Raw genomic sequence first — 23232 nt, forward strand, 5'->3', positions numbered from 1 at the left:
GGTGAACAGTATAAGTGAGGAGAGTGTGTTCCCCTGATGGTTCAATATACACGGGACATGTTACCAGGTGAACAGTATAAGTGAGGAGAGTGTGTTCCCCTGATGGTATAATATACACGGGACATGTTACCAGGTGAACAGTATAAGTGAGGAGAGGGCTTACCCATGATGGTTTAATATACACGGGACATGTTACCAGGTGAACAGTATAGGTGAGGAGAGTGAGTTCCCCTGATGGTTTAATATACACGGGACATGTTACCAGGTGAACATTATAAGTGAGGAGAGTGCTTTCCCCTGATGTTTTAATATACACAGGACATGTTACCAGTTGAACAGTATAAGTCAGGAGAGTGTGTCCCGCTGATTGTTTAGTAGTGACGGGACATGTTACCAGGTGAACAGTATAAGTGAGGACAGTGTATTCCCCTGATGGTATAATATACACGGGACATGTTACCAGCTGAACAGCATAAGTCAGGAGAGTGTGTTCCCCTGATTGTTAAATATACACGGGACATGTTACCAGCTGAACAGTATAAGTCAGGAGAGTGTGTCCCCCTGATTGTTTAATATACACGGGACATGTTACTAGGTGAACAGTATAAGTGAAGGGAGCCTTTTCCCCTGATTGTTAAATATACACGGGACATGTTAGCAGTTGAACAGTATCAGTGAGGAGAATGTGTTCCCCTGATAGTTTAATATACACGGTAAATGTTACCAGGTGAACAGTATAAGTGAGGGGAGTGTGTTCCCCTGATTGTTAAATATACACGGGACATGTTACCAGGTGAACAGTATAAGTGAGGAGAGTGTGTTCCCCAGATGGTTTAATATACACGGGACATGTTACCAGGTGAACAGTATAAGTGATGAGACTGTATTCCAGTGATGGTTCAATATACACGGGACATGTTAGCAGGTGAACAGTATAAGTGAGGAGAGTGTGTTCCCCTGATGGTTCAATATACACGGGACATGTTAGCAGGTGACCAGTATAAGTGAGGAGAGTGTGTTCCGCTGATGGTTCAATATACACGGGACATGTTACCAGTTCAACAGTATAAGTGAGGAGAGTGTGATCCAATGATTGTTTAATACTGACAGGACATGTTACCAGGTGAACAGTATAAGTGAGGAGAGTGTGTTCCCCTGATGGTTTAATACACACGGGACATGTTACCAGGTGAACAGTATAAGTGAGGAGAGTGTGTTCCCCTGATGGTTTAATATACACAGGACATGATACCAGGTGAACAGTATAAGTGAGGAGAGTGAGTTCCCCTGATTGTTTAATATACCCGGGACATGTCATCAGGTGAACAGTATAAGTGAGGAGAGTGTGTTCCCCAGATGGTTTAATATACACGGGACATGTTACCAGGTGAACAGTATAAGTGATGAGACTGTATTCCCCTGATGGTTTAATAAACACAGGACATGATACCAGGTGAACTGTATAAGTGAGGAGAGTGAGTTCCCCTGATTGTTTAATATACCCGGGACATGTCATCAGGTGAACAGTATAAGTGAGGAGAGTGTGTTCCCCTGATGGTTCAATATACACGGGACATGTTACCAGGTGAACAGTATAAGTGAGGAGAGTGTGTTCCCCTGATGGTATAATATACACGGGACATGTTACCAGGTGAACAGTATAAGTGAGGAGAGGGCTTACCCATGATGGTTTAATATACACGGGACATTTTACCAGGTGAACAGTATAGGTGAGGAGAGTGAGTTCCCCTGATGGTTTAATATACACGGGACATGTTACCAGGTGAACATTATAAGTGAGGAGAGTGCTTTCCCCTGATGTTTTAATATACACAGGACATGTTACCAGTTGAACAGTATAAGTCAGGAGAGTGTGTCCCGCTGATTGTTTAGTAGTGACGGGACATGTTACCAGGAGAACAGTATAAGTGAGGACAGTGTATTCCCCTGATGGTATAATATACACGGGACATGTTACCAAATGAACAGTATAAGTCAGGAGAGTGTGTTCCCCTGATTGTTAAATATACACGGGACATGTTACCAGCTGAACAGTATAAGTCAGGAGAGTGTGTCCCCCTGATTGTTTAATATACACGGGACATGTTACCAGGTGAACAGTATAAGTGAAGGGAGCCTTTTCCCCTGATTGTTAAATATACACGGGACATGTTAGCAGGTGAACAGTATCAGTGAGGAGAATGTGTTCCCCTGATAGTTTAATATACACGGTAAATGTTACCAGGTGAACAGTATAAGTGAGGGGAGTGTGTTCCCCTGATTGTTAAATATACACGGGACATGTTACCAGGTGAACAGTATAAGTGAGGAGAGTGTGTTCCCCAGATGGTTTAATATACACGGGACATGTTACCAGGTGAACAGTATAAGTGATGAGACTGTATTCCAGTGATGGTTCAATATACACGGGACATGTTAGCAGGTGAACAGTATAAGTGAGGAGAGTGTGTTCCCCTGATGGTTCAATATACACGGGACATGTTAGCAGGTGACCAGTATAAGTGAGGAGAGTGTGTTCCGCTGATGGTTCAATATACACGGGACATGTTACCAGTTCAACAGTATAAGTGAGGAGAGTGTGATCCAATGATTGTTTAATACTGACAGGACATGTTACCAGGTGAACAGTATAAGTGAGGAGAGTGTGTTCCCCTGATGGTTTAATACACACGGGACATGTTACCAGGTGAACAGTATAAGTGAGGAGAGTGTGCTCCCCTGATGGTTTAATATACCCGGGACATGTCATCAGGTGAACAGTATAAGTGAGGAGAGTGTGTTCCCCTGATGGTTTAATATACACAGGACATGATACCAGGTGAACAGTATAAGTGAGGAGAGTGAGTTCCCCTGATTGTTTAATATACCCGGGACATGTCATCAGGTGAACAGTATAAGTGAGGAGAGTGTGTTCCCCTGATGGTTTAATATACACGGCACATGTTACCAGGTGAACAGTATAAGTGAGGAGAGTGTGTTCCCCTGATGGTATAATATACACGGGACATGTTACCAGGTGAACAGTATAAGTGAGGAGAGGGCTTACCCATGATGGTTTAATATACACGGGACATGTTACCAGGTGAACAGTATAGGTGAGGAGAGTGAGTTCCCCTGATGGTTTAATATACACGGGACATGTTACCAGGTGAACATTATAAGTGAGGAGAGTGCTTTCCCCTGCTGTTTTAATATACACAGGACATGTTACCAGGTGAACAGTATAAGTCAGGAGAGTGTGTCCCGCTGATTGTTTAATAGTGACGGGACATGTTACCAGGTGAACAGTATAAGTGAGGACAGTGTATTCCCCTGATGGTATAATATACACGGGACATGTTACCAGCTGAACAGTATAAGTCAGGAGAGTGTTTCCCCCTGATTGTTTAATACTCACGGGACATGTTACCAGGTGAACAGTATATGTGAAGAGAGTGTGTTCCCCTGGTGGTTTAATATACACGGAACATGTTAAGAGGTGAACAGTATAAGTGAAGGGAGCCTGTTCCCCTCATTGTTAAATATACACGGGACATGTTAGCAGGTGAACAGTATCAGTGAGGAGAATGTGTTCCCCTGATGGTTTAATATACACTGTACATGTTACCAGGTGAACAGTATAAGTGAGGAGAGTGTGTTCCCCTGATTGTTAAATATACACGGGACATGTTACCAGGTGAACAGTATAAGTGAGGAGAGTGTGTTCCCCAGATGGTTTAATATACACGGGACATGTTACCAGGTGAACAGTATAAGTGAGGAGAGTGTGTTCCCCTGATTGTAAAATATACACGGGACATGTTACCAGGTGAACAGTATAAGTGAGGAGAGTGTGTTCCCCAGATGGTTTAATATACACGGGACATGTTACCAGGTGAACAGTATAAGTGAGGAGAGTGTGTTCCCCTGATTGTTAAATATACACGGGACATGTTACCAGGTGAACAGTATAAGTGAGGAGAGTGTGTTCCCCTGATTGTTAAATATACACGGGACATGTTACCAGGTGAACAGTATAAGTGAGGAGAGTGTGTTCCCCTGATTGTTAAATATACACGGGACATGTTACCAGGTGAACAGTATAAGTGAGGAGAGTGTGTTCCCCTGATTGTTAAATATACACGGGACATGTTACCAGGTGAACAGTATAAGTGAGCAGAGTGTGTTCCCCAGATGGTTTAATATACACGGGACATGTTACCAGGTGAACAGTATAAGTGAGGAGAGTGTGTTCCCCTGATGGTTTAATACACACGGGACATGTTACCAGGTGAACAGTGTAAGTGAGGAGAGTGTGTTCCCCTGATGGTTTAATATACCCGGGACATGTCATCAGGTGAACAGTATAAGTGAGGAGAGTGTGTTCCCCTGATGGTTTAATATACACGGGACATGTTACCAGGTGAACAGTATAAGTGAGGAGAGTGTGTTCCCCTGATGGTATAATATACACGGGACATGTTACCAGGTGAACAGTATTAGTGAGGAGAGGGCTTACCCATGATGGTTTAATATCCACGGGACATGTTACCAGGTGAACAGTATAGGTGAGGAGAGTGAGTTCCCCTGATGGTTTAATATACACGGGACATGTTACCAGGTGAACATTATAAGTGAGGAGAGTGCTTTCCCCTGATGTTTTAATATACACAGGACATGTTACCAGTTGGACAGAATAAGTCAGGAGAGTGTGTCCCGCTGATTGTTTCGTAGTGTCGGGACATGTTACCAGGTGAACAGTATAAGTGACCACAATGTATTCCCCTGATGGTATAATATACACGGGACATGTTACCAGCTGAACAGTATAAGTCAGGAGAGTGTGTTCCCCTGATTGTTAAATATACACGGGACATGTTACCAGCTGAACAGTATAAGTCAGGAGAGTGTGTCCCCCTGATTGTTTAATATACACGGGACATGTTACCAGGTGAAGAGTATAAGTGAAGGGAGCCTGTTCCCCTGATTGTTAAATATACACGGGACATGTTAGCAGGTGAACAGTATCAGTGAGGAGAATGTGTTCCCCTGATGGTTTAATATACACGGTAAATGTTACCAGGTGAACAGTATAAGTGAGGAGAGTGTGTTCCCCTGACTGTTAAATATACACGGGACATGTTACCAGGTGAACAGTATAAGTGAGGAGAGTGTGTTCCCCAGATGGTTTAATATACACGGGACATGTTACCAGGTGAACAGTATAAGTGATGAGACTGTATTCCCCTGATGGTTTAATAAACACAGGACATGATACCAGGTGAACAGTATAAGTGAGGAGAGTGAGTTCCCCTGATTGTTTAATATACCCGGGACATGTCATCAGGTGAACAGTATAAGTGAGGAGAGTGTGTTCCCCTGATGGTTTAATATACACGGGACATGTTACCAGGTGAACAGTATAAGTGAGGAAAGTGTGTTCCCCTGATGGTATAATATACACGGGACATGTTACCAGGTGAACAGTATAAGTGAGGAGAGGGCTTACCCATGATGGTTTAATATACACGGGACATGTTACCAGGTGAACAGTATAGGTGAGGAGAGTGAGTTCCCCTGATGGTTTAATATACACGGGACATGTTACCAGGTGAACATTATAAGTGAGGAGAGTGCTTTCCCCTGATGTTTTAATATACACAGGACATGTTACCAGTTGAACAGTATAAGTCAGGAGAGTGTGTCCCGCTGATTGTTTAGTAGTGACGGGACATGTTACCAGGTGAACAGTATAAGTGAGGACAGTGTATTCCCCTGATGGTATAATATACACGGGACATGTTACCAGCTGAACAGTATAAGTCAGGAGAGTGTGTTCCCCTGATTGTTAAATATACACGGGACATGTTACCAGCTGAACAGTATAAGTCAGGAGAGTGTGTCCCCCTGATTGTTTAATATACACGGGACATGTTACCAGGTGAACAGTATAAGTGAAGGGAGCCTGTTCCCCTGATTGTTAAATATACACGGGACATGTTAGCAGGTGAACAGTATCAGTGAGGAGAATGTGTTCCCCTGATGGTTTAATATACACGGTAAATGTTACCAGGTGAACAGTATAAGTGAGGAGAGTGTGTTCCCCTGATTGTTAAATATACACGGGACATGTTACCAGGTGAACAGTATAAGTGAGGAGAGTGTGTTCCCCAGATGGTTTAATATACACGGGACATGTTACCAGGTGAACAGTATAAGTGATGAGACTGTATTCCCCTGATGGTTCAATATACACGGGACATGTTAGCAGGTGAACAGTATAAGTGAGGAGAGTGTGTTCCCCTGATGGTTCAATATACACGGGACATGTTAGCAGGTGACCAGTATAAGTGAGGAGAGTGTGTTCCGCTGATGGTTCAATATACACGGGACATGTTACCAGTTCAACAGTATAAGTGAGGAGAGTGTGATCCAATGATTGTTTAATACTGACAGGACATGTTACCAGGTGAACAGTATAAGTGAGGAGAGTGTGTTCCCCTGATGGTTTAATACACACGGGACATGTTACCAGGTGAACAGTATAAGTGAGGAGAGTGTGTTCCCCTGATGGTTTAATATACCCGGGACATGTCATCAGGTGAACAGTATAAGTGAGGAGAGTGTGTTCCCCTGATGGTTTAATATACACAGGACATGATACCAGGTGAACAGCATAAGTGAGGAGAGTGAGTTCCCCTGATTGTTTAATATACCCGGGACATGTCATCAGGTGAACAGTATAAGTGAGGAGAGTGTGTTCCCCTGATGGTTTAATATACACGGCACATGTTACCAGGTGAACAGTATAAGTGAGGAGAGTGTGTTCCCCTGATGGTATAATATACACGTGACATGTTACCAGGTGAACAGTATAAGTGAGGAGAGGGCTTACCCATGATGGTTTAATATACACGGGACATGTTACCAGGTGAACAGTATAGGTGAGGAGAGTGAGTTCCCCTGATGGTTTAATATACACGGGACATGTTACCAGGTGAACATTATAAGTGAGGAGAGTGCTTTCCCCTGCTGTTTTAATATACACAGGACATGTTACCAGGTGAACAGTATAAGTCAGGAGAGTGTGTCCCGCTGATTGTTTAATAGTGACGGGACATGTTACCAGGTGAACAGTATAAGTGAGGACAGTGTATTCCCCTGATGGTATAATATACACGGGACATGTTACCAGCTGAACAGTATAAGTCAGGAGAGTGTGTCCCCCTGATTGTTTAATACTCACGGGACATGTTACCAGGTGAACAGTATATGTGAAGAGAGTGTGTTCCCCTGGTGGTTTAATATACACGGAACATGTTACCAGGTGAACAGTATAAGTGAAGGGAGCCTGTTCCCCTCATTGTTAAATATACACGGGACATGTTAGCAGGTGAACAGTATCAGTGAGGAGAATGTGTTCCCCTGATGGTTTAATATACACGGTACATGTTACCAGGTGAACAGTATAAGTGAGGAGAGTGTGTTCCCCTGATTGTTAAATATACACGGGACATGTTACCAGGTGAACAGTATAAGTGAGGAGAGTGTGTTCCCCAGATGGTTTAATATACACGGGACATGTTACCAGGTGAACAGTATAAGTGAGGAGAGTGTGTTCCCCTGATTGTAAAATATACACGGGACACGTTACCAGGTGAACAGTATAAGTGAGGAGAGTGTGTTCCCCAGATGGTTTAATATACACGGGACATGTTACCAGGTGAACAGTATAAGTGAGGAGAGTGTGTTCCCCTGATTGTTAAATATACACGGGACATGTTACCAGGTGAACAGTATAAGTGAGGAGAGTGTGTTCCCCTGATTGTTAAATATACACGGGACATGTTACCAGGTGAACAGTATAAGTGAGCAGAGTGTGTTCCCCAGATGGTTTAATATACACGGGACATGTTACCAGGTGAACAGTATAAGTGAGGAGAGTGTGTTCCCCTGATGGTTTAATACACACGGGACATGTTACCAGGTGAACAGTGTAAGTGAGGAGAGTGTGTTCCCCTGATGGTTTAATATACCCGGGACATGTCATCAGGTGAACAGTATAAGTGAGGAGAGTGTGTTCCCCTGATGGTTTAATATACACGGGACATGTTACCAGGTGAACATTATAAGTGAGGAGAGTGCTTTCCCCTGATGTTTTAATATACACAGGACATGTTACCAGTTGGACAGAATAAGTCAGGAGAGTGTGTCCCGCTGATTGTTTCGTAGTGACGGGACATGTTACCAGGTGAACAGTATAAGTGACCACAGTGTATTCCCCTGATGGTATAATATACACGGGACATGTTACCAGCTGAACAGTATAAGTCAGGAGAGTGTGTTCCCCTGATTGTTAAATATACACGGGACATGTTACCAGCTGAACAGTATAAGTCAGGAGAGTGTGTCCCCCTGATTGTTTAATATACACGGGACATGTTACCAGGTGAACAGTATAAGTGAAGGGAGCCTGTTCCCCTGATTGTTAAATATACACGGGACATGTTAGCAGGTGAACAGTATCAGTGAGGAGAATGTGTTCCCCTGATGGTTTAATATACACGGTAAATGTTACCAGGTGAACAGTATAAGTGAGGAGAGTGTGTTCCCCTGATTGTTAAATATACACGGGACATGTTACCAGGTGAACAGTATAAGTGAGGAGAGTGTGTTCCCCAGATGGTTTAATATACACGGGACATGTTACCAGGTGAACAGTATAAGTGATGAGACTGTATTCCCCTGATGGTTTAATAAACACAGGACATGATACCAGGTGAACAGTATAAGTGAGGAGAGTGAGTTCCCCTGATTGTTTAATATACCCGGGACATGTCATCAGGTGAACAGTATAAGTGAGGAGAGTGTGTTCCCCTGATGGTTTAATATACACGGGACATGTTACCAGGTGAACAGTATAAGTGAGGAGAGTGTGTTCCCCTGATGGTATAATATACACGGGACATGTTACCAGGTGAACAGTGTAAGTGAGGAGAGGGCTTACCCATGATGGTTTAATATACACGGGACATGTTACCAGGTGAACAGTATAGGTGAGGAGAGTGAGTTCCCCTGATGGTTTAATATACACGGGACATGTTACCAGGTGAACATTATAAGTGAGGAGAGTGCTTTCCCCTGATGTTTTAATATACACAGGACATGTTACCAGTTGAACAGTATAAGTCAGGAGAGTGTGTCCCGCTGATTGTTTAGTAGTGACGGGACATGTTACCAGGTGAACAGTATAAGTGAGGACAGTGTATTCCCCTGATGGTATAATATACACGGGACATGTTACCAGCTGAACAGTATAAGTCAGGAGAGTGTGTTCCCCTGATTGTTAAATATACACGGGACATGTTACCAGCTGAACAGTATAAGTCAGGAGAGTGTGTCCCCCTGATTGTTTAATATACACGGGACATGTTACCAGGTGAACAGTATAAGTGAAGGGAGCCTGTTCCCCTGATTGTTAAATATACACGGGACATGTTAGCAGGTGAACAGTATCAGTGAGGAGAATGTGTTCCCCTGATGGTTTAATATACACGGTAAATGTTACCAGGTGAACAGTATAAGTGAGGAGAGTGTGTTCCCCTGATTGTTAAATATACACGGGACATGTTACCAGGTGAACAGTATAAGTGAGGAGAGTGTGTTCCCCAGATGGTTTAATATACACGGGACATGTTACCAGGTGAACAGTATAAGTGATGAGACTGTATTCCCCTGATGGTTCAATATACAAGGGGTGTATTACTGAAGAGGACGGTGTGAAACAGACTGGTAAGCTCGAGGAAGTGCTCGTTAGGAGGGAAGATGTGTTGGGGTTTTTGAATAACTTGAAGATAGACAAGTCTCCCGGGCCTGACGGTGTATATCCAAGGATGTTATGGGAAGCAAGGGATGAAATTGCAGAGCCGCTGGCAATGATCTTTTCATCTTCTCTGCTGACGGGGGTGGTACCATGTGATTGGAGGGTGGCAAATGTTGTGCCCCTGTTCAAGAAAGGGAATAGGAACAACCCTGGGAATTACAGGCCAGTTAGTCTTACTTCGGTGGTAGGCAAGTTGATGGAAAAGGTGCTGAGGGATAGGATTTCTGAGCATCTGGAAAGACACTGCTTGATTCGGGACAGTCAGCACGGTTTTGTGAGGGGTAGGTCTTGCCTCACAAGCCTGATTGAATTCTTTGAGCAGGTGACCAAGCAAGTGGATGAGGGTAAACCAGTGGATGTGGTGTACATGGATTTTAGTAAGGCATTTGATAAGGTCCCCCATGGTAGACTTATGGAGAAAGTCAGGAGGCATGGGATAGTGGGGAATGTGGCCAGTTGGATTAAGAATTGGCTAACTGATAGAAGGCAGAGAGTGGTCTTAGATGGTAAATACTCAGCCTGGAGCCCAGTTACCAGTGGCGTGCCACAGGGATCAGTTCTGGGTCCTCTCCTGTTTGTGATTTTTATTAACGACTTGGATGAGGAAGTCGAAGGGTGGGTCAGTAAATTTGCAGATGATACAAAGGTTGGTGGAGTTGTGGATACCGAGGAGGGCTATTGTCGTCTGCAAAGGGACTTGGATAGGTTGCAGTGCTGGGCTGAAAAGTGGCAGATGGAGTTTAACCCTGAAAAGTGTGAGGTCGTCCATTTTGGAAGGACAAACATGAATGCAAAATACTGGGTTAACGGTAGGGTTCTTGGGCATGTGGAGGAGCAGAGAGACCTTGGGGTCTATGTGCATAGATCATTGAAAGTTGCAACTCAAGTGGATAGGGCTGTGAAGAAGGCATATGGGGTGTTAGCGTTCATTAGCAGAGGGATTGAATTTAAGAGCCGTGAGGTGATGATGCAGCTGTACAGGACCTTGGTAAGGCCTCATTTGGAGTACTGTGTGCAGTTCTGGTCGCCTCATTTTAGGAAGGATGTGGAAGCCTTGGAGAGGGTGCAGAGGAGATTTACCAGGATGTTGCCTGGAATGGAGAATAAGTCTTACGAGGAAAGGCTGAACATTCTAGGCCTCTTCTCATTAGAAAGGAGAAGGATGAGGGGTGACATGATAGAGGTTTATAAGATGATCAGGGGAATAGATAGGGTAGACAGTCAGAAACGTTTTCCCCGGGTGGAGCAAAGCGTTACAAGGGGTCATAAATTTAAGGTGAAGGGTGGGAGATATAAGGGGGATGTCAGGGGAAGGTTCTTTACCCAGAGAGTGGTCGAGGCATGGAATGCCTTGCCCGGGGAAGTTGTTGAGTCAGAAACTTTAGGGACTTTCAAAAGGCTTTTGGATAGGTATATGGATAAAGGAGAATGATGGGGTATAGATTAAATTGTCCTTGACAGAGGACAAAGGATCGGCACAACATTGTGGGCCGAAGGGCCTGTTCTGTGCTGTATGTTCTATGTTCTATGTTCTATGTATACACGGGACATGTTAGCAGGTGAACAGTATAAGTGAGGAGAGTGTGTTCCCCTGATGGTTCAATATACACGGGACATGTTAGCAGGTGACCAGTATAAGTGAGGAGAGTGTGTTCCGCTGATGGTTCAATATACACGGGACATGTTACCAGTTCAACAGTATAAGTGAGGAGAGTGTGATCCAATGATTGTTTAATACTGACAGGACATGTTACCAGGTGAACAGTATAAGTGAGGAGAGTGTGTTCCCCTGATGGTTTAATACACACGGGACATGTTACCAGGTGAACAGTATAAGTGAGGAGAGTGTGTTCCCCTGATGGTTTAATATACCCGGGACATGTCATCAGGTGAACAGTATAAGTGAGGAGAGTGTGTTCCCTTGATGGTTTAATATACACAGGACATGATACCAGGTGAACAGCATAAGTGAGGAGAGTGAGTTCCCCTGATTGTTTAATATACCCGGGACATGTCATCAGGTGAACAGTATAAGTGAGGAGAGTGTGTTCCCCTGATGGTTTAATATACACGGCACATGTTACCAGGTGAACAGTATAAGTGAGGAGAGTGTGTTCCCCTGATGGTATAATATACACGGGACATGTTACCAGGTGAACAGTATAAGTGAGGAGAGGGCTTACCCATGATGGTTTAATATACACGGGACATGTTACCAGGTGAACAGTATAGGTGAGGAGAGTGAGTTCCCCTGATGGTTTAATATACACGGGACATGTTACCAGGTGAACATTATAAGTGAGGAGAGTGCTTTCCCCTGCTGTTTTAATATACACAGGACATGTTACCAGGTGAACAGTATAAGTCAGGAGAGTGTGTCCCGCTGATTGTTTAATAGTGACGGGACATGTTACCAGGTGAACAGTATAAGTGAGGACAGTGTATTCCCCTGATGGTATAATATACACGGGACATGTTACCAGCTGAACAGTATAAGTCAGGAGAGTGTGTCCCCCTGATTGTTTAATACTCACGGGACATGTTACCAGGTGAACAGTATATGTGAAGAGAGTGTGTTCCCCTGGTGGTTTAATATACACGGAACATGTTACCAGGTGAACAGTATAAGTGAAGGGAGCCTGTTCCCCTCATTGTTAAATATACACGGGACATGTTAGCAGGTGAACAGTATCAGTGAGGAGAATGTGTTCCCCTGATGGTTTAATATACACGGTACATGTTACCAGGTGAACAGTATAAGTGAGGAGAGTGTGTTCCCCTGATTGTTAAATATACACGGGACATGTTACCAGGTGAACAGTATAAGTGAGGAGAGTGTGTTCCCCAGATGGTTTAATATACACGGGACATGTTACCAGGTGAACAGTATAAGTGAGGAGAGTGTGTTCCCCTGATTGTAAAATATACACGGGACATGTTACCAGGTGAACAGTATAAGTGAGGAGAGTGTGTTCCCCAGATGGTTTAATATACACGGGACATGTTACCAGGTGAACAGTATAAGTGAGGAGAGTGTGTTCCCCTGATTGTTAAATATACACTTGACATGTTACCAGGTGAACAGTATAAGTGAGGAGAGTGTGTTCCCCTGATTGTTAAATATACACGGGACATGTTACCAGGTGAACAGTATAAGTGAGGAGAGTGTGTTCCCCTGATTGTTAAATATACACGGGACATGTTACCAGGTGAACAGTATAAGTGAGGAGAGTGTGTTCCCCTGATTGTTAAATATACACGGGACATGTTACCAGGTGAACAGTATAAGTGAGCAGAGTGTGTTCCCCAGATGGTTTAATATACACGGGACATGTTACCAGGTGAACAGTATAAGTGAGGAGAGTGTGTTCCCCTGATTGTTAAATATACACGGGACATGTTACCAGGTGAACAGTATAAGTGAGGAGAGTGTGTTCCCCAGATGGTTTAATATACACGGGACATGTTACCAGGTGAACAGTATAAGTGATGAGACTGTATTCCCCTGATGGTTCAATATACACGGGACATGTTAGCAGGTGAACAGTCTAAGTGAGGAGAATGTGTTCGCCTCATGGTTGAATATACATGGGACATGTTACCAGGTGAACAGTATAAGTGAGGAGAGTGTGATCCAATGATTGTTTAATACTGACGGGACGTGTCACCAGGTGAACAGTATAGGTGAGGAGAGTGTGTTCCCCTGATGGTTTAATATACACGGGACATGTTAGCGGGTGAACAGTATAAGTGAGGAGAGTGTGTTCCCCTGATGGTTTAATATATACGGGACATGTTACCAGGTGAACAGTATAAGTGAGGAGAGTGTGTTCCCATGATGGTTCAAAAGGCAGGGGACATGCTACCAGGTGAACAGGAGAAGTGAGGAGAGTGTGTTCCCCTGATGGTTTAATATACACGGGACATGTTGCCAGGTGAAGAGTATAAGTGAAGAGATTGTGTTCCCCTGATGGTTTAATACACACGGGACATGTCAACAGGTGAACAGTATAAGTGAGGAGAGTGAGTTCGCTTGATTGTTTAATATACCCGGGACATTTCATCAGGTGAACAGTATAAGTGAGGAGAGTGTGTTCCCCTGATGGTTTAATATACACGGGACATGTTACCAGGTGAACAGTATAAGTTAGGAGAGTTTGTTCCCCTGATGGTTTAATATACACGGGGCATGTTACCAGGTGAACATTATAAGTGAGGAGAGTGCTTTCCCCTGATGTTTTAATATACACAGGACATGTTACCAGCTGAACAGTATAAGTCAGGACAGTGTGTCCCGCAGATTGTTTAATACTGACGGGACATGTTACCAGGTGAACAGTATAAGTGTGGACAGTGTGTTCCCCTGATTGTATAATATACTCGGGACATGTTACCAGCTGAACAGTATAAGTCAGGAGAGTGTGTCCCCCTGATTGTTTAATACTCACGGGACATGTTACCAGGTGAACAGTATATGTGAAGAGAATGTGTTCCCCTGATGGTTTAATATACATGGGACATGTTACCAGGTGAACAGTATAAGTGAAGAGAGCCTGTTCCCCTGATTGCTTAATATACGTGGGACATGTTAGCAGGTGAACAGTATCAGTGCGGAGAATGTGTTCCCCTGATGGTTTGATATACACGGGACATGTTACCAGGTGAACAGTATAAGTGAGGAGGATGTGTTCCCCTGATTGTTAAATATACACGGGACATGTTACCAGGTGAACAGTATAAGTGAGGAGAGTGTGTTCCCCAGATGGTTTAATATACACGGGACATGTTACCAGGTGAACAGTATAAGTGAGGAGAGTGTGTTCCCCTGATGGTTTAATATACACGGGACTGATTACCAGGTGAACAGAATAAGTGAGGTGAGGGCTTTCCCCTGATGGTTTAATATACACGGGACATCTTACCAGGTGAACAGTATAAGTGAGGAGAGTGTGTTCCCCTGATGGTTTAATATACACGGGACATGTTACCAGGTGAACAGTATAAGTGATGAGAATGTATTCCCCTGATGGTTCAATATACACGGGACATGTTAGCAGATGAACAGTATAAGTGAGGAGAATGTGTTCCCCTCATGGTTTAATATACATGGGACATGTTACCAGGTGAACAGTATAAGTGAGGAGAATGTGTTCCCCTCATGGTTTAATATACATGGGACATGTTACCAGGTGACCAGTATAAGTGAGGAGAGTGTGTTCCGCTGATGGTTCAATATACACGGGACATGTTACCAGTTCAACAGTATAAGTGAGGAGAGTGTGATCCAATGATTGTTTAATACTGACAGGACATGTTACCAGGTGAACAGTATAAGTGAGGAGAGTGTGTTCCCCTGATGGTTTAATACACACGGGACATGTTAACAGGTGAACAGTATAAGTGAGGAGAGTGTGTTCCCCTGATGGTTTAATATACCCGGGACATGTCATCAGGTGAACAGTATAAGTGAGGAGAGTGTGTTCCCCTGATGGTTTAATATACACAGGACATGATACCAGGTGAACAGCATAAGTGAGGAGAGTGATTTCCCCTGATTGTTTAATATACCCGGGACATGTCATCAGGTGAACAGTATAAGTGAGGAGAGTGTGTTCCCCTGATGGTTTAATATACACGGCACATGTTACCAGGTGAACAGTATAAGTGAGGAGAGTGTGTTCCCCTGATGGTATAATATACACGGGACATGTTACCAGGTGAACAGTATAAGTGAGGAGAGGGCTTACCCATGATGGTTTAATATACACGGGACATGTTACCAGGTGAACAGTATAGGTGAGGAGAGTGAGTTCCCCTGATGGTTTAATATACACGGGACATGTTACCAGGTGAACATTATAAGTGAGGAGAGTGCTTTCCCCTGCTGTTTTAATATCCACAGGACATGTTACCAGGTGAACAGTATAAGTCAGGAGAGTGTATTCCCCTGATGGTATAATATACACGGGACATGTTACCAGCTGAACAGTATAAGTCAGGAGAGTGTGTCCCCCTGATTGTTTAATACTCACGGGACATGTTACCAGGTGAACAGTATATGTGAAGAGAGTGTGTTCCCCTGGTGGTTTAATATACACGGAACATGTTACCAGGTGAACAGTATAAGTGAAGGGAGCCTGTTCCCCTCATTGTTAAATATACACGGGACATGTTAGCAGGTGAACAGTATCAGTGAGGAGAATGTGTTCCCCTGATGGTTTAATATACACGGTACATGTTACCAGGTGAACAGTATAAGTGAGGAGAGTTTGTTCCCCTGATTGTTAAATATACACGGGACATGTTACCAGGTGAACAGTATAAGTGAGGAGAGTGTGTTCCCCAGATGGTTTAATATACACGGGACATGTTACCAGGTGAACAGTATAAGTGAGGAGAGTGTGTTCCCCTGATTGTAAAATATACACGGGACATGTTACCAGGTGAACAGTATAAGTGAGGAGAGTGTGTTCCCCAGATGGTTTAATATACACGGGACATGTTACCAGGTGAACAGTATAAGTGAGGAGAGTGTGTTCCCCTGATTGTTAAATATACACGGGACATGTTACCAGGTGAACAGTATAAGTGAGGAGAGTGTGTTCCCCTGATTGTTAAATATACACGGGACATGTTACCAGGTGAACAGTATAAGTGAGGAGAGTGTGTTCCCCTGATTGTTAAATATACACGGGACATGTTACCAGGTGAACAGTATAAGTGAGGAGAGTGTGTTCCCCTGATTGTTAAATATACACGGGACATGTTACCAGGTGAACAGTATAAGTGAGCAGAGTGTGTTCCCCAGATGGTTTAATATACACGGGACATGTTACCAGGTGAACAGTATAAGTGAGGAGAGTGTGTTCCCCTGATTGTTAAATATACACGGGACATGTTACCAGGTGAACAGTATAAGTGAGGAGAGTGTGTTCCCCAGATGGTTTAATATACACGGGACATGTTACCAGGTGAACAGTATAAGTGATGAGACTGTATTCCCCTGATGGTTCAATATACACGGGACATGTTAGCAGGTGAACAGTCTAAGTGAGGAGAATGTGTTCGCCTCATGGTTGAATATACATGGGACATGTTACCAGGTGAACAGTATAAGTGAGGAGAGTGTGATCCAATGATTGTTTAATACTGACGGGACGTGTCACCAGGTGAACAGTATAGGTGAGGAGAGTGTGTTCCCCTGATGGTTTAATATACACGGGACATGTTAGCGGGTGAACAGTATAAGTGAGGAGAGTGTGTTCCCCTGATGGTTTAATATATACGGGACATGTTACGAGGTGAACAGTATAAGTGAGGAGAGTGTGTTCCCATGATGGTTCAAAAGGCAGGGGACATGCTACCAGGTGAACAGGAGAAGTGAGGAGAGTGTGTTCCCCTGATGGTTTAATATACACGGGACATGTTGCCAGGTGAAGAGTATAAGTGAAGAGATTGTGTTCCCCTGATGGTTTAATACACACGGGACATGTCAACAGGTGAACAGTATAAGTGAGGAGAGTGAGTTCGCTTGATTGTTTAATATACCCGGGACATTTCATCAGGTGAACAGTATAAGTGAGGAGAGTGTGTTCCCCTGATGGTTTAATATACACGGGACATGTTACCAGGTGAACAGTATAAGTTAGGAGAGTTTGTTCCCCTGATGGTTTAATATACACGGGGCATGTTACCAGGTGAACATTATAAGTGAGGAGAGTGCTTTCCCCTGATGTTTTAATATACACAGGACATGTTACCAGCTGAACAGTATAAGTCAGGACAGTGTGTCCCGCAGATTGTTTAATACTGACGGGACATGTTACCAGGTGAACAGTATAAGTGTGGACAGTGTGTTCCCCTGATTGTATAATATACACGGGACATGTTACCAGCTGAACAGTATAAGTCAGGAGAGTGTGTCCCCCTGATTGTTTAATACTCACGGGACATGTTACCAGGTGAACAGTATATGTGAAGAGAATGTGTTCCCCTGATGGTTTAATATACATGGGACATGTTACCAGGTGAACAGTATAAGTGAAGAGAGCCGGTTCCCCTGATTGCTTAATATACGTGGGACATGTTAGCAGGTGAACAGTATCAGTGCGGAGAATGTGTTCCCCTGATGGTTTAATATACACGGGACATGTTACCAGGTGAACAGTATAAGTGAGGAGAGTGTGTTCCCCTGATTGTTAAATATACACGGGACATGTCACCAGGTGAACAGTATAAGTGAGGAGAGTGTGTTCCCCAGATGGTTTAATATACACGGGACATGTTACCAGGTGAACAGTATAAGTGAGGAGAGTGTGTTCCCCTGATGGTTTAATATACACGGGACTGATTACCAGGTGAACAGAATAAGTGAGGTGAGGGCTTTCCCCTGATGGTTTAATATACACGGGACATCTTACCAGGTGAACAGTATAAGTGAGGAGAGCGTGTTCCCCTGATGGTTTAATATACACGGGACATGTTACCAGGTGAACAGTATAAGTGATGAGAATGTATTCCCCTGATGGTTCAATATACACGGGACATGTTAGCAGATGAACAGTATAAGTGAGGAGAATGTGTTCCCCTCATGGTTTAATATACATGGGACATGTTACCAGGTGAACAGTATAAGTGAGGAGAATGTGTTCCCCTCATGGTTTAATATACATGGGACATGTTACCAGGTGAACAGTATAAGTGAGGAGAGTGTGTTCCCCTGATGGTTTAATATACACGGGACATGTTACCAGGTGAACAGTATAAGTGATGAGACTGTATTCCCCTGATGGTTCAATATACACGGGACATGTTAGCAGGTGAACAGTATAAGTGAGGAGAATGTGTTCCCCTCATGGTTTAATATACATGGGACATGTTACCAGATGAACAGTATAAGTGAGGAGAGTGTGTTCCCATGATGGTTCAACAGGCAGGGGACATGTTAGCAGGTGAACAGTAGAAGTGAGGAGAATGTATTCCCCTGATGGTTTAATATACACGGGACATGTTACCAGGTGAACAGTATAAGTGAGGAGAGTGCTTTCCCCTGATGGTTTAATATACACGGGACATGTTACCAGGTGAACAGTATAAGTGAGGAGAGTGTGTTCCCCTGATTGTTAAATATACACGGGACATGTTGCCAGGTGAACAGTATAAGTGAGGAGAGTGTGTTCCCCAGATGGTTTAATATACACGGGACATGTTACCAGGTGAACAGTATAAGTGAGGAGAGTGTGTTCCCCTGATTGTTAAATATACACGGGACATGTTACCAGGTGAACAGTATAAGTGAGGAGAGTGTGTTCCCCTGATTGTTAAATATACACGGGACATGTTACCAGGTGAACAGTATAAGTGAGGAGAGTGTGTTCCCCTGATTGTTAAATATACACGGGACATGTTACCAGGTGAACAGTATAAGTGAGGAGAGTGTGTTCCCCTGATTGTAAAATATACACGGGACATGTTACCAGGTGAACAGTATAAGTGAGGAGAGTGTGTTCCCCAGATGGTTTAATATACACGGGACATGTTACCAGGTGAACAGTATAAGTGAGGAGAGTGTGTTCCCCTGATTGTTAAATATACACGGGACATGTTACCAGGTGAACAGTATAAGTGAGGAGAGTGTGTTCCCCTGATTGTTAAATATACACGGGACATGTTACCAGGTGAACAGTATAAGTGAGGAGAGTGTGTTCCCCTGATTGTTAAATATACACGGGACATGTTACCAGGTGAACAGTATAAGTGAGGAGAGTGTGTTCCCCTGATTGTTAAATATACACGGGACATGTTACCAGGTGAACAGTATAAGTGAGCAGAGTGTGTTCCCCAGATGGTTTAATATACACGGGACATGTTACCAGGTGAACAGTATAAGTGAGGAGAGTGTGTTCCCCTGATTGTTAAATATACACGGGACATGTTACCAGGTGAACAGTATAAGTGAGGAGAGTGTGTTCCCCAGATGGTTTAATATACACGGGACATGTTACCAGGTGAACAGTATAAGTGATGAGACTGTATTCCCCTGATGGTTCAATATACACGGGACATGTTAGCAGGTGAACAGTCTAAGTGAGGAGAATGTGTTCGCCTCATGGTTGAATATACATGGGACATGTTACCAGGTGAACAGTATAAGTGAGGAGAGTGTGATCCAATGATTGTTTAATACTGACGGGACGTGTCACCAGGTGAACAGTATAGGTGAGGAGAGTGTGTTCCCCTGATGGTTTAATATACACGGGACATGTTAGCGGGTGAACAGTATAAGTGAGGAGAGTGTGTTCCCCTGATGGTTTAATATATACGGGACATGTTACCAGGTGAACAGTATAAGTGAGGAGAGTGTGTTCCCATGATGGTTCAAAAGGCAGGGGACATGCTACCAGGTGAACAGGAGAAGTGAGGAGAGTGTGTTCCCCTGATGGTTTAATATACACGGGACATGTTGCCAGGTGAAGAGTATAAGTGAAGAGATTGTGTTCCCCTGATGGTTTAATACACACGGGACATGTCAACAGGTGAACAGTATAAGTGAGGAGAGTGAGTTCGCTTGATTGTTTAATATACCCGGGACATTTCATCAGGTGAACAGTATAAGTGAGGAGAGTGTGTTCCCCTGATGGTTTAATATACACGGGACATGTTACCAGGTGAACAGTATAAGTTAGGAGAGTTTGTTCCCCTGATGGTTTAATATACACGGGGCATGTTACCAGGTGAACATTATAAGTGAGGAGAGTGCTTTCCCCTGATGTTTTAATATACACAGGACATGTTACCAGCTGAACAGTATAAGTCAGGACAGTGTGTCCCGCAGATTGTTTAATACTGACGGGACATGTTACCAGGTGAACAGTATAAGTGTGGACAGTGTGTTCCCCTGATTGTATAATATACACGGGACATGTTACCAGCTGAACAGTATAAGTCAGGAGAGTGTGTCCCCCTGATTGTTTAATACTCACGGGACATGTTACCAGGTGAACAGTATATGTGAAGAGAATGTGTTCCCCTGATGGTTTAATATACATGGGACATGTTACCAGGTGAACAGTATAAGTGAAGAGAGCCGGTTCCCCTGATTGCTTAATATACGTGGGACATGTTAGCAGGTGAACAGTATCAGTGCGGAGAATGTGTTCCCCTGATGGTTTAATATACACGGGACATGTTACCAGGTGAACAGTATAAGTGAGGAGAGTGTGTTCCCCTGATTGTTAAATATACACGGGACATGTTACCAGGTGAACAGTATAAGTGAGGAGAGTGTGTTCCCCAGATGGTTTAATATACACGGGACATGTTACCAGGTGAACAGTATAAGTGAGGAGAGTGTGTTCCCCTGATGGTTTAATATACACGGGACTGATTACCAGGTGAACAGAATAAGTGAGGTGAGGGCTTTCCCCTGATGGTTTAATATACACGGGACATCTTACCAGGTGAACAGTATAAGTGAGGAGAGTGTGTTCCCCTGATGGTTTAATATACACGGGACATGTTACCAGGTGAACAGTATAAGTGATGAGAATGTATTCCCCTGATGGTTCAATATACACGGGACATGTTAGCAGATGAACAGTATAAGTGAGGAGAATGTGTTCCCCTCATGGTTTAATATACATGGGACATGTTACCAGGTGAACAGTATAAGTGAGGAGAATGTGTTCCCCTCATGGTTTAATATACATGGGACATGTTACCAGGTGAACAGTATAAGTGAGGAGAGTGTGTTCCCCTGATGGTTTAATATACACGGGACATGTTACCAGGTGAACAGTATAAGTGATGAGACTGTATTCCCCTGATGGTTCAATATACACGGGACATGTTAGCAGGTGAACAGTATAAGTGAGGAGAATGTGTTCCCCTCATGGTTTAATATACATGGGACATGTTACCAGATGAACAGTATAAGTGAGGAGAGTGTGTTCCCATGATGGTTCAACAGGCAGGGGACATGTTAGCAGGTGAACAGTAGAAGTGAGGAGAATGTATTCCCCTGATGGTTTAATATACACGGGACATGTTACCAGGTGAACAGTATAAGTGAGGAGAGTGCTTTCCCCTGATGGTTTAATATACACGGGACATGTTACCAGGTGAACAGTATAAGTGAGGAGAGTCTGTTCCCCTGATGGTTTAATACACACGGGACATGTTACCAGGTGAACAGTATAAGTGAGGAGAGGGCTTTCCCCTGATGTTTTAATATACACAGGACATGTTACCAGGTGAACAGTATAAGTGAGGAGAATGTGTTCCCCTGATGGTTTAATATACACGGGACATGATACCAGGTGAACAGTATAAGTGAGGAGAGTGTGTCCCCCTGATTGTTTAATACTCACGGGACATGTTACAAGGTGACGAGTATAAGTGAGGAGAGTGTGTTCCCCTCATTGTTTAATATACACGGGACATGTTAGCAGGTGAACAGTATCAGTGAGGAGAATGTGTTCCCCTGATGGTTTAATATACATGGGACATGGAACCAGGTGAACAGTATAAGTGTGGACAGTGTGTTCCCCTGATTGTATAATATACACTGGACATGTTACCAGCTGAACAGTATAAGTCAGGAGAGTGTGTCCCCCTGATTGTTTAATACTCACGGGACATGTTACCAGGTGAACAGTATATGTGAAGAGAATGTGTTCCCCTGATGGTTTAATATACATGGGACATGTTACCAGGTGAACAGTCTCAGTGAAGAGAGCCTGTTCCCCTGATTGCTTAATATACGTGGGACATGTTAGCAGGTGAACAGTATCAGTGAGGAGAATGTGTTCCCCTGATGGTTTAATATACACGGGACATGTTACCAGGTGAACAGTATAAGTGAGGAGAGTGTGTTCCCCTGATTGTTAAATATACACGGGACATGTTACCAGGTGAACAGTATAAGTGAGGAGACTGTGTTCCCCTGATGGTTTAATATACACGGGACTTATTACCAGGTGAACAGAATAAGTGAGGTGAGGGCTTTCCCCTGATGGTTTAATATACACGGGACATCTTACCAGGTGAACAGTATAAGTGAGGAGAGTGTGTTCCCCTGATGGTTTAATATACACGGGACATGTTACCAGGTGAACAGTATAAGTGATGAGACTGTATTCCCCTGATGGTTCAATATACACGGGACATGTTAGCAGGTGAACAGTATAAGTGAGGAGAATGTGTTCCCCTCATGGTTTAATGTACATGGGACATGTTACCAGGTGAACAGTATAAGTGAGGAGAGTGTGTTCCCCTGATGGTTTAATATACACGGGACATGTTACCAGGTGAACAGTATAAGTGATGAGACTGTATTCCCCTGATGGTTC

This window comes from Heterodontus francisci, unplaced genomic scaffold (assembly GCF_036365525.1).
Source record: "Heterodontus francisci isolate sHetFra1 unplaced genomic scaffold, sHetFra1.hap1 HAP1_SCAFFOLD_106, whole genome shotgun sequence".
NCBI classification, from domain to species: domain Eukaryota; kingdom Metazoa; phylum Chordata; class Chondrichthyes; order Heterodontiformes; family Heterodontidae; genus Heterodontus; species Heterodontus francisci.